This window comes from Anabrus simplex, chromosome 6 (genome assembly GCF_040414725.1).
Source record: "Anabrus simplex isolate iqAnaSimp1 chromosome 6, ASM4041472v1, whole genome shotgun sequence".
Taxonomy (NCBI): Eukaryota; Metazoa; Arthropoda; class Insecta; order Orthoptera; family Tettigoniidae; genus Anabrus; species Anabrus simplex.
In genome coordinates this window covers 166,324,283-166,338,221 of record NC_090270.1, presented here as the reverse complement: position 1 = coordinate 166,338,221, position 13,939 = coordinate 166,324,283, and the positions used below count along the sequence as shown (strand labels likewise).

The window sequence follows — 13,939 nt, the reverse complement described above, 5'->3', positions numbered from 1 at the left end:
ACTATCAATATAGTTTTACAAATTCATTACTGCATGAGTGGCCATGGTTGCTTCCTTCCCACTCCTAGCCCTTTCTTGGTCCGTCATCACCATAAAACCTGTCTGTATCGGTGCAACATAAAGTAAAAAAAAAAAAAAAATTTAAGAGCTCATTCAAGTTCAAGTTTTCAACTTCAAACAGTCTATACTCATGAACATGATTGAATACTCAGCTCTCCAGTGTGTCAAACTTCTGCTGTCCAACACAGCCTCTCTGTCATTGCAACTTGTAGCACTTTGTATAATTGAGACATTCCCACTACCGATTCACACTCGAACGACTCATCACCAACTTGCAACTACCGCTACTACAGACTAACTCATGACTGCCTCTTGCCAGCTTTGTTATTCTTGCAGATTCCACTTCCAGATCATTCTGGGCACCTAGGTCATTGTTGCCTCCTGCCAGCATTGTAAATTTTCATCACCTTTCTTTTTTCGTTCTACACATTTTATCATTTTCACAATTTTTACTGCTTCTGTATGATACAGAAAACATGGTAACAAGCAAGAAAATTTGTCCTGCTCAAGATTTTGGGCCCAGTTAATGACAGAAACACCTGAAGAATTCTTGGTAATCATGAGATTGGAACTTTATAGTAAATCAGATGTAACTCTTTAAATCTTAATCAGATGTGAGAGATGATTTAACCATTATGTGATCTTGTAATGATTAAGAGGGGATTCTGGAAGGCAGTATTATTATTCTTGTATATAATAAATGAGTAAAGAACTTGAATCATAGGTAAGGATTTTTGCTGACTATGTTGAACTGCATAGAGGAATAAATAAGTTGCAGTATTTTCAGGGACTGCAAAATGACCGTGACAAAGTTGTGAGATGAACAGCAGTAAATGGTATGATAGTAAATGGGCTGAAGTTAGGTTGTAAGTTTCTCCAAGATGGAAAGTCCTTTCACTTTTAATTACTGTGTCATAGGGCAAAAGTATCTCTTGGGTATCACTGTAAGTACCTAGGTGTTAATATAAGGCAATATCTTCATTAGAATAATCACATTAGCTAAATAAAGGTTACAGTTCTCACCATTTGATAATGGAGGTATTGGGTTGTAGTAAGGATGTGAATGAGAAGACATATAATACACTGGGAAAACCCCAATTAGGATATTGTTCAACTGTAAGGGACCCTCACCAGGATTACTTGATTCAGGAACTGCATAAACCCAAAGGAAAGCAGCATTCTGGAAGATTTCCGACAAAAGAGTAGTGTTACAAAAATGTTGTATACTTTTGGTTTGGAAAACTTGGAAAAAAAAAGGGATGAGCTGTCAGTGGAGACTTGGCAAGGAATTATATTACTAGGCAAATAAGCTCGAGTGAAGTTTTTGAATTACAGTATGAACATACAGTTGGAATTCAAGAATTGAGACAAATTGAGGCTAATATTAGTTAATAGGGAGAGGAATTGAGGATTGGAATAATTTACGAAGAGAGTTGTTCAATAAATTAGCATCTTCTTTGAAGTTATTTAAGAAAATACAGGTTAAACAACTGATAGGGAATCTGCCACCTGGGTGAAGCCCTACATGCAGATCAGTGGTGATTTGATTGATATTTTGTAGAACGAGGTCTTGCTGAACAGCTGGCTGAAGAAAGACTTTTGGGTAGAACTGGAGATAATCAGGAGGGATTAAGAGACTGGTAACTTCAGGAAGTAGGAGAATTTGATAAATTCTGAATTTATCATTTTGCTAAAGTCTTGTGGAAGGTGTTAAAATATTAATATGATCTGGATGTAATGTTGTAATAAGACAAGTGTTCTTCTGTTTTTTTTTTTTGCAGTAGTGCTCCTGAATTACTGCAGAAGGTCCAGATGGATGCTAAAGCAAGGTTTCAGGGTATGTACAAGGAAATGTCAGTTGGTATTTGCTAAATAAAAATTTCTTTGAATTCACAAGTGCATCAGTGACTTAAAATTCCTTTCTTAGACATAAAATATAAACATTTTCAGTAAAATGAACAAATTGGGGTATGGCTTTTGGTGCCAGGAGTGTCTGAGGACATCTTCGGCTCGCCAGGTGCAGGTCTTTTGATTTGACATCCGTAGGCGACCTGCATGTCGTGATGAGGATGAAATGAAGATGAAGATGGCACATACACCCAGCCCCGTGCCAGGGAAATTAATCAATGATGGTTAAAATACCCAACCCTACCAGGAATCGAACTCGGGACCCCTGTGACCAAAGGCCAGCACGCTAACCACTTAGCCATGGAGCCGGACAACATCGTCAGTGAATATTTTGTGCAGTCACCTTCATTTTCCTCCACCTTCAGAAATGGTATAGGCCCTAGTCATCAGTGATCAAGTTCTGGGAAGAACTGCATAATAGTGGGTTTGAAACTTGGAAGTCTTGGAAAGGTAAAGGGGGTAGTAATTTATAGGGCAGTGCCAGATGCTAAGCGTGTTATCTACTTCAGAGTGGGTGGTGATTTTGAAAATGAATGCAAATGTTGGCTGCAGTTTGTGCCATTCCTGGTTGGTCCTTAGGTGGTACCCAGTGGAAACATGGCCGATCAGACACTCAAACCGTGGCTCACATTTTGGGACAGTGTGACTGTGGAATGCAAGTTCAGTATTGCTGTTACCGCATTATAAGTTTTACCTTCAGCTAGCGCCTTGAGGAAGGAGGACTTGGCAGTAGATGAGGAAATTTTCTGCCTATCTGTGAACTGAAAAGTCCTCTCAGTTTTAATTACTGCGTAGATAGGGTGAAGGTTCCTTTTGGGGATCATTGTAAGAACTGAGGTGTTATTATAAGGAAAGATATTCATTGGGATAATCACAAACATGGGACTGTAAATAAAGGGTACAGATCTCTGCACTTGGTTATGAGGGTATTCAGGGGTTGTAGTAAGAATGTAAAGGAGAGGGCTTGTAAGTCTCTGGTAAGACCCCAACTAGAGTATTGTTCACGTGTATGGGACCCTCACCAGGATTACTTGATTCAAGATCTGGAAAAAATCCTGAGAAAAGCAGCTCGATTTGTTCTGGGTGATTTCCGATAAAAGTGTAGCATTACAAAAATATTGCAAAGTTTGGGCTGCGAAGACTTGGGAGAAAGGAGATGAGCTGCTCGACTAAGTGGTATGTAATACCAGTATAAATGGTCCGTTATTGGACATTATAAATTTTCCAGCTAACTCATTCCTGGTTGCCAGCGTTTCACCCCAGTATGCTAGTTGGGTTCACCAGCAGGTAAATAGTACACCCACCAACACGCGTGGCTAGTGCATACTGTGGAGGCTGAATAATTTATAATGTCCAATAACGCACCATTTATATTGGTATTATAAATTTACTCATTCGGAACAAATATTTCAGGTTCCCTATGGGAATCAACATCCATATCATAAGGGGTATGTTCCGAGCTGTCAGTGGAGAGATGGCATGAAATGATAAAGTTTGAGTGGTGTCTTTAAAAGTAGGAAAGATCACAATATGAAGATAAAGTTGGAATTCAAGAGGATAAATTGGTGCAAATATTCATTTATAGGAAGAGGAGTTAGGGATTGGAATAACTTAGCAAGGGAGATGTTTAATAAATTTCCAGTTCCATTCCAATCATTTAAGAAAAGGCTAGGAAAACAACAGATAGGGAATCTGCCACCTGGGCAACTGCCCTAAATGCAGATCATTGATTGATTGCTTGATTGATTGATCGATCGACACAAAGTGAGGTTTAAGTGTGCAACCCACAATAAGATTTAACTTGGGAAATGAGGAGGATACAGAGTCAATTGAGTTTTATGGTCTTCTCCTGGGAACTTCAGGTGACATACAGAGCAGATGTTTTTTAAGAAGAGGTTTGGCTTTCCATTCTGTCTTAGAGATGAGATTGTAGAGATGGTACTGAAGAAGAAGAAATCCTGCCAAATTGTTAATCACCATTTAAATCGAAATATGTTATTTTAGTGTTTTTGCAGTTATATCGAATTTCTGTTAGCGAGTATACCTACTGAGTCCTATTGTTCAAAGGCAGTCTTGAAAAAAATAGAATAATAGTAGCAGTAGTAAAAACAATATGTATTCATATACAAAATACTTTTATTATGTTTCAGTTCACAAGCACACTCATAATCAACTACTATACCAACACACAAAAAATGCTGCCTTTCATGTTTTCAGACTTTCTCTCTTGCTGCCATTATGGTACCTCATGCACGTAGCTTCTCTTTTCTGGTACTGTACAGCTGCCACATCTGACCACATGATGGACTACTTATGATAGTTATTGCACTGGCTACACAATATAAGAATCTTAAACTCATTGGTGACAGGCCTCAGGAATTCTTGTAGTTTCTCGGCCGACCGTACGTGATGGGCTACGAGAATTCTTGTTTTTATGGTCCTCGTGTTTCTTTGATTGCTGCTACAATCTGGTTGCAAAATTGTAAGTTTTAAATGGTGTAGTCATGGAATAAATAGTATAAGGCAACTATTGCTCCATCATCTTCTTTTCTTTAAACCTTCATAACAAAATAACATCAGAAATGTTGAGCTATTCCTTGGAGCTTCAGTGCAGCTGTCAACATGGCGCAGCACATGCAGTTGCTGACGGATATGGATATTTGTGATGAATTATGTGCAGACCGGTTATCAGATGTCAGTAGAGACAGTATTAGATATTTCTAATTATGTGGGTGATTCTGACTGCTTTTGATCCTTCTATGCCAAATCATGGACAACAATCCTCATGCAAGTGTAACAGAATGATGTAACTTGAAAGCAATGTTCTTTAACCTATGAGAAAATAATGCCAATATCGAGCTTGTATTATTATTATTATTATTATTATTATTATTATTACTTGTGAGGTATGGCTATGAAGTGTTTACATCTACTTATTAGTATTATTATAATTTATATAGTTGGATGATCATATTATTTGTGAGGTTATGTCATGAAACAGGTGGTGTATATTGAACTGACACTAAGAACATGACAAAGACCCAGTGCAGTGGATTTGGTCAAAACTAGCAAAGACTGCCAGGAACTGGACCCGAGCCTCTTACAGTTAACACACATATAAGAGATGCAAAGAAATAAAAATATAACAGGAATAAGGGCAAGAACATAAATTTATTATGAAGAGAAAATTAAAAAAAAGGTTGCATAGGCGAAACAAGGGAACCACTAATCAAACAGGTAATATTAATCATACGTGGTCCGTAATCAATATACACAAGATTCACTGTTTATCACATCTTCACACTCGCTTACCTTGATAAAAGACGTACCGCGCTCGATAGCTGCAGTCGCTAAATTGCGGCCAGTATCCAGCATTCGGGAGATAGTGGGTTCGAACTCCACTGTCGCTTACCTTGATAAAAGACGTACTGCGCTCAATAGCTGCAGTCGCTAAACTGCAGCCAGTATCCAGCATTCGGGAGATAGTGGGTTCGAACCCCACTGCCACTTACCTTGATAAAAGACGTACCGTGCTCGATAGCTGCAGTCGCTAAATTGCGGCCAGTATCCAGCATTCGGGAGATAGTGGGTTCGAACCCCACTGTCGGCAGCCCTGAAAATGGTTTTCCGTAGTTTCCGATTTTCACACCAGGCAAATGTACCTTAATTAAGGCCATGGCCACTTCCTTCCCACTCCTGGTTCCTTCCAGTCCCATTGTCGCCATGAGATCTGCCTGCGTCAGTGCGACGTAAAGCAACTTGATAAAAGAAGTGATGAAAAGTTAGGTACAAGGGCTTGGCATCTGCCATCATTAAATGAAGAACATAAATTCAGGTGTGTACAAAGTATTTCTTTTATGAACATCAGGTCTAAATAACCATAAGTTTAGGGAGTAACAGCATATTACCATGACATTCTCCCTTGCAGTTCATAAGGTAAGACATAAAGCTCTCAACAATAAAAATCCATGTCCCCCGAGAATACAAGATCATTAAGTACAAGAGCTTAAAATGGGAGAAGCGGGAAGGGTGCACCGAGCTCATAAAATTAAAGTGAAGAGAAAAGGGGAGGTTACCATGATTTCACGCCAAACAACTAAGATAAAATGGAAAGGCATCCCGCAAAAAATGAAACATATTAAACTAGAAAATAGGTTAAGAAAGCCAATGACGGCAATGTGAAATGAATAGTAAACAAGTAAATTAGACACGAAAGGTATCATGGATCCAATGGTCAGAACCACCCACGCTCACACAGAGACCATAGAGGTAAGGTCACCGAATAACAGGACATATAAGAACGTCAACACACAGCACATAACAAAATAAACAACTGCTCTCGAGCTCAGACAATACGAACCAGAAAGTGGTCCTTCTTAGAGACGGACTGTCTCCAACACCAGAACACACAGAAACAGGCCAATCGCGTTGTTAGCTTGTATTCATACCATGCAAATGTAATGGATATGCAATACACAGAACATACGATAAAATAATAGGACATGAGCTCAAGCAGTATGTTAAAGAAGCGACATGAGTGAAAGGTCTCGGACAGCACACACACACACACACACGCGAATCTGTGTCACCTTCTGTTCTCAAAACAAACATAGCGGATTGGTAAAGGAAAATACCGAAAGAAGCGTGTAAAAGCAAAGTTAATACATAAATAAATTAGAAACACGTGTAATGAGAGAAGCCTTTCTAACCCAACCATGGTGAGTACAGAACGAAGCAATAATAAAACCAAGAGAAGGTTAAAGAAAAATAAATACCTCAATTACATAGGCAATTAACATTCTCGAAAGGTTGAGATATGCATAAAGGCATCTTGAATCTGTTAAAATATCTTTTATACGCCACAAAGGCGACTTGGAAATCCAATGCTTTCATCTTCTCAAGTCAGAACTACACACACAACCAACCAGAAAGATAACCCAACAAGATGGGGCAGAAAAGAAATGCTTTGACCTATGCTAACGCATGAGATGTCATCTACCGGAAGAAGGAAAGATTATGTAGTGGTAACAACACATGATGGGAAAGATTAACAGTTCACAACAGATACAAGAGTTGGCTAGGAACGTGAAGACTTCAGAACAGGCAAACGTATCATAAAATGACATGGTGTGGCTTAATATATAATATATTTATATGAGTTTAGTTAATGTACGAACCTGTAATTAATGGTATATAATTTAACATTACCTGTATATATGATTTATAATCCACAGTAACATTGTGCAACACATTGTAACATCCAGAATAACGTTTCTTTGACACTAGATGGTTGTAGAATGTTCCTTACATTATAACTATGTAGTAGGCACTCTAGAATTTACGAGAAAAGGTGTTGTGTAACATCCTTCTAGAAGCCTGGCCAGGTATATATATATACACACACACGCACGCACTATGTGATCAGAAGTATCCGGACACCACCAAAAACATACGTTTTTCATCTTAGGTGCATTGTGCTGCTACCTACTACCAGGTACTCCATAACAATGACCTCAGTAGTCATTACACATCGTGAGAGAGCAGAATGGGGTGCTCCGCAGAACTCACGGACTTCAAATGTGCTCAGGTGATTGGGTGTCTCTTGTGTCAGAAGTCTGTACACGAGATTTCCACACTCCTAAACATCCCTAGATCCACTGTTTCTGATGTAATAGTGAAGTGGAAACGTGAAGGGATACGTACAGCACAAAAGCGTACAGGCCGACCTCATCTGTTGACTGACAGAGACTGCCGACAGTTGAAGAGGGTCGTAAAGTGTAATAGGCAGGCATCTATCCAGACCATCACACAATAATTCGAAACTGCATCAGGATCCACTCCAAGTACTATGACAGTTCGGCAGGAGGTGAGAAAACTTGGATTTCATAGACAGCAAATCACAGTACACAATGTGGCGATCCGATGGTAGGATGTGGGTATGGCGAATGCCCATTGAACGTCATCTGCCAGCGTGTGCATTGCCAACAGTAAAATTTGGAGGTGGTGGTGTTATGGTGTGGTCCCGCTTTTCATGGAGGGGGCTTGCACCCCTTGTTGTTTTGCATGGCACTATCACAGTACAGGCCTACATTGATGTTTTAAGCACCTTCTTGCTTCCCACTGTTGAAGAGCACTTTGGGGATTGCGACTGCATCTTTCAACACGATTGAGCACCTGTTCATAATGCACGGCCTGTGGCGGAGTGGTTACATGACAAAACATGCCTGTCATGGACTGGCCTGCACAGAGTCCCGACCTGAAACCTACAGAACACCTTCAGGATGTTTTGGAATGCCGACTTTGTGACACGCCTCACTGACTGACATCACTACTTCCCCTCTGCAGTGCTCCATGAAGAATGGGCTGCCATTCCCCAAGCAACCTTCCAGCACCTGATTGAGCGTATGCCTGCGAGAGTGTAAGCTGTCATCAAGGCTAAGGGTGGGCCAACACTATACTGAATTCCAGCATTACCAATGAAGGGCACCACGAACTTGTACGTCATTTTTAGCCAGGTGTCCGGATATTTTTGATCACATAGTGTATATAAGAGGCAGTCTTGATGGTAGAGTTGAGTTATTGTTTAACAGGATGTCGTAAGGATAAGGAGTTGTTTTGATCAGACTTGTGTAGAAGTCATGCTAGCGAGTGTTTGAAGTATGTGAATTGGTTTTGTAGAGTTGGTAGTTGACATACAGGGGTCACAGTCTTCTTGTTCTTTGCGATAGGCAGTTGTTCTAAATTGTGGTTTACTGATGTATGTGTGTGACAAAAGTATCACAATTTGTAAATAAAATTAGGGTATACACCTGACAGCATTTTGTGTGCATCTCTGTGAATACATCAATCTTATATGTTGGAATACAGCAGAGACTCAGTTGCACACAAATTGAGTACAGATATCACTTGTAGGTACAAATACAGTCAGCAGCTTTTCAGAATATCCGTGTAAATTTGTTCTTGCAGGCTTGAACTATCTGGTCAACAGGGGGTAGTAGCCTCCGTTCGAACCCTGTCACCATTGTGTTAACAATAGATCATCCTACCTATGCCACACCTGCCAATGTTTACAGTTTTTCAGTAAAATTTACAGGAAGGCAGTGTGTTTAACAGTTTTATGGATGAAGTATATTATTTTACGATTTTATGTGCCAAGATCTTCCCTTTAAAATTCTCGCTAGAACTAGCTCCTACAGGCCGCCAATACATGCTATGTGGCCGCAAATAGTTGATACATCCCTGAGATTTATATTCATTCACTCATTACAGTCTTTGACTGGGGTTACAAGATGTGTCCTGAGTGCTAGTCGATAGATATTTATTTGTGTTGAAAGAGACTGACTCTTGGATAAGTGTTTGCTTGTTCTTTAACCCCACAAGTGTGACATTGTTGAACTCCAGGCTGCACCCACAGCATGCTTTATTTCTAGTCTACTTCCAATGCTGAGTGTGGCATTGTATGAAATTCGCTATAATTTCCAAATGGGAACAAAAAATATCAAACACACAGTAACAATAATGTAGCACATAAATTATAAACATATGGGGCGTTCAGTGCACAAAGGAGTCAAGTCACAATAAGAATGTTTTGAGATAAATAGACATAAAGGTTTTGCTGAATAATTAATTACAGGAAGACGTTTACAATGTTTTAAAGTGTTTCAATAATAGAAGTTATTTTGTACAATGTATTCGCATATTAAAAAAAGGGTAAATATAAGTGTTAATACATGCTAACTAAAATAGAAAAGTAAATTTTTGGACTTGATTCTTTTGTGCTCTGAATGTATTGTATTTTTTATCTTCCTCTTTATTATAGGCTTCTGGTTTTATTAAGGAAACAGTAAAGGAAATACCTTTCTTGAATATATAATTATAATTTTCTTCTCTATGTATGCTTACAGAAAATATTTCCAAACAGTAAGTTATACATTTTTTTTTTTCTTTACGTCACACTGACACAGATAGGTCTTATGGCAACGATGGGATAGGAAAGGCCTAGGAGTTGGAAGGAAGCGGCCGTGGCCTTAATTATGGTACAGCCCCGGCATTTGCCTGGTGTGAAAATGGGAAACCACGGAAAACCATCTTCAAGGCTGCCGACAGTGGGACTCGAACCCACTATCTCCCGATTACTGGATACTGGCCGCACTTAAGCGACTGCAGCTATCGAGCTCGGTAGTTATACAATTCAGATTCAAAGAAATACGTATTCACTTTCGTCTGCTTGCCCTTGCAAAGCCGAGGAAGCCCTTGTGGCAGTTTCACACGGTAGGCTCTTTAAAAAATTATGATGCACAGGCGGAATGTATAGCAGCAAATCCTCTATGTCCTTTTTCTTCACTTTTGTTACTGGTCGACGTTGGGTATAAAGAGGGCCTTGCTGGATGTTATAAAGGTGTGTTATGCGATGGTCGGGAGACTTCTTTCTTACGTCAACTTCGTCAAATTGCATATCAGGGTTCAGAGTCTGCTTAAACATCAGGGTAAAAGGGGATTCACTTTTATAAAGTAACCAACTCATAGTCAGCCAGTTGATGTCATAACCATCAACCGTTTTTTCTCTGTTCGTTACTGAATTATCCTAGTTTCTGGTGGATAAGAAGTCTGAGAATTTCATTCCAATGTCCTCAAATACAGGGGATGTTTTCTTTGCTTGTCTAACGATATCCATCCAATCATTTGGTGCATAAAAGTGCGAGATTGTCCTACTGGCTTTCTCCACTAAACCAAAATCACTGTCATTAGGTAAGTAATAATGTCCTGATACCAAGAATTTGTGATCAATGGCTGAGACATTCATGCTCAGATCTTGACACAACTTCATCAGAGACAATGATATTTTAATTAAATCTCACACACCGACAAAGCAAACCATGGAAACTGTGCCAATGGACATGTTCCCATTGTGCTCTGAACAAATGACTGCTTCCCTCCGTGCTCAACAGAATTGCCAATCATATAACAGTTATTTACAATATCTGGACATGCATCTTTTATGCTCTGAAAGCAGCTTCATAAATAGTACTTAAAGGTGGAATAAGTCCAAAATGACCAAAAATGGGCTTGATTCCCTTGTGCTCTGAACGCCCCATATGCTAAATTGGTTATCCCTCGACACCTACACATCAATAATGTAACTTTATGTAATAGTCACCCCATGTGCTCGCATTTCTCAGTGTCTTATCAGGAATTACTTTATCAGCCTCACTATCTTCACTGGAGTTATAGCAAACTCATCCCATGTATTACTCTCACACTCTGAATTACATTCCCCACCATTAATAATGAATAAATTACCTATTTCTGCATCACCAACAACTCTGCTAGGGCCTGCCATGTTTACAAACAAACTTCAAACATGTGTGCAGAGTTTTAAAAAGTAATTGACTGCGAATATATGTGACATCTCTTGGCAGTAATAGACAGCTCGAAGTATAGTTGAAAGTTGCCTCTTCCTGCCATCTTATGATAAAGCAAATAACTATAACTATTGCGCGTTTCAAATGTCATGGCTCACCATTATGCCATACATGACTGTAGTAGACCTGTGGACGCACCATTATGCTGCATACACTAGGGGGATGAATGCATTGATTCGTTCGATAAATTTTATCATCCTGTATTAAATAAAATATTTCTTTTGTACTTCACCATGAATTACAAGGCATAAGTCGTGTTGTAGTTATGGAATAACATGTAAATTATGTTTGTCGCTTAATTTGCTTCATATTTATTGGCACGTGTTGCGAAGCTGAGGTTATGTAGTTGTGCAGTAACGTGAGTTGTGTTCAGTGCTTATTTTGTGTTATGATCATGTTGTTTATCGGTAATCAGGAGTAAATCTACGAAAAAAAGAACCATCATCAGGGGTCCCAGGTTCGATTCCCGGCAGGGTCGGGAATTTTAATCATCATTGGTTAATTTCGCTGCTGTGGGGACTGGGTGTATGTGTCGTGTTCATCATAATTTCATCCTCATCATGATGTGCAGGACGCCTATGGGCGTCAAATCAAAGGACCTGCAACTGGCAAGCCGAACATGTCCTCAGAAACTCCTGGCACTAAAAGCCATATGCCTTTTTGCTTTTTTTCTTCTTTTTTTCTTTAATCAGGTGTTTGTGGGAAATCTGTTCTTTGGGTTTCCCATATATACTGAAATGTAGAAGAGTGGACAAATTTGTATTTTGTACCATGTGCTCTTGTGATATTAAGATAGCACATGGCAGCAAAGACACCTGACTAATCATGTGAAGTGTGTAAAACATCTTGGTAATATGAAATCTAAGGGAGAAAATCAGAAAACAAACAGCTCTTCTTCTTCTTCTCCTGCTTCTATTTTCTTCCAAAGCTGCAGATAATGTTTATGATGTAATAAAGGTAGAGTGTTCGTTTACTTCCTTTTTAGTGGAACACAGCATTCCATTGAGTGCAACTGATCATGCAGGAACTTAGCTCAGAAGGAGTTTCCTACATCAGAAATCACAAAGAAGAGTGGTTGTGGTTGCACAAAAACAATGTGTGTCCTGAATAAAAAGGTGCATACTGCAATAGAGGACATTTTGTTACTTGTTTACAGAATAACCCATTTACTCTGTCAACAGATGGAAGTAATCATACCAATTCCAAGTTGTATCCCATAGTGGTTACTTTTTATGATGTTGCTCGGGAAAGTATTAAAAATTCTGTTCTTTTGGTACCAGCATTGGAAGGGGATTCAACAGGGTGCACCACAGGAAAGCTGCTGTTGTAACAGTTGGAATTAAATGAAGTGCCAGTTAAGCCTGACATTTTGTTGAAACAATGCTTCTGTTATGATTAACATTGGTTGCAGCTGCCATGTAATTAACTAGTTAATGAAAAAGTTGCTGCAACTTGACCAGTTTGAATTGATGAGATTCTTGTTGATATTTTCTATTCCTTGGTAAAAAGTGCCAGAATTTCCAAGTATGCATGAAAAACAAACAAAGAAGTTGTTGAAGCATGTGCATACAAGATGGTTATCCCTAGCCAGGTATTTGGTCATATTACTGGATCAGTGGCATCTTTCACTTCTTTCACTTTTTATGGATGAGGTGGTAGCATGTGTTCCAGGTATTTCTGGCAGTTTATCTGTTCTTACTATTCCCAAAGCAGGATACAGTAAATCTGATGACAAACAAATGAAGAGAATTTATGATTGCTCTTCATCTTCTGCCAAAAGAATGGCATGTTCTCCCAAATGTGACTCACCTGTTCTCAGAAACGTGAATCCCACTACATCTTGTGAAGAAAAGCTGTTTTTCTTTCCTCTGACCTAAACAGGGCATTTTGTACTTTTTTTTTTTTACATGTGACTATCTGATTATTTGATAAGATCCATAGAGCCCTTCAGAGTGCTTCCCCACATATCCATGTACTGTTTGAATTAATTATTGAAACAGATGCTTACCAAGTTTGTTAAGCCAAGTGTAGTTAAATGGTCTGCATTGCTTGATGTCCAGTATCACCTAATCCAGAATCAGAAGGATTTGAAGAATTGGTTATTGGCATTCAAACCTCAAACTTTGTTATGACACTACAAGATGAAGACAAATTTCTGTTTTTCTTGCCAGTCAGAAACTACAGTTTTTCTTTGCAGCCTGTGAGTACATGGTTAACAAGTTTCTTTTTAAGAATGATGTGATGAAACATGCGCAGATTACTAAACTTGATGCCATTGAAGGAGCACAGTTTCCTTCTGTTAATTCCTTTTTTTGGAGAATTTTCCTTTTATTTTGTGTAAAAGAGAAAATGAGATGACACTGTGAATGAGCTCCAAAACCAGTTTGTGGCTCTTGATATAGATGACTTATCTAGAATTGTAAGTAACCAAGCTACAAATGATTCAAAATGGGCACATTTATTAAATATCTGTGGAGCTGATGGACATCATAAGTATGACAGGATCTCTAGATTAATGTTGTCTGTTCTTTGTATATCACATAATAATG

At 38.9% G+C, this 13,939-nt stretch overlaps 1 long non-coding RNA gene across 1 annotated transcript in view; it reads left to right on the top strand.

Annotated features, from left to right (window-relative positions):
* Nucleotides 1-4,599: 4,599 nt before the first annotated feature.
* The window catches only part of LOC137501211 (uncharacterized), a 61,106-nt gene continuing 51,766 nt past the window's right edge, over nucleotides 4,600-13,939 (top strand). The window contains exon 1 of the long non-coding RNA XR_011018418.1: nucleotides 4,600-4,774. This is a non-coding gene — a long non-coding RNA (uncharacterized lncRNA). The remainder of the gene's footprint in view (nucleotides 4,775-13,939) is intronic.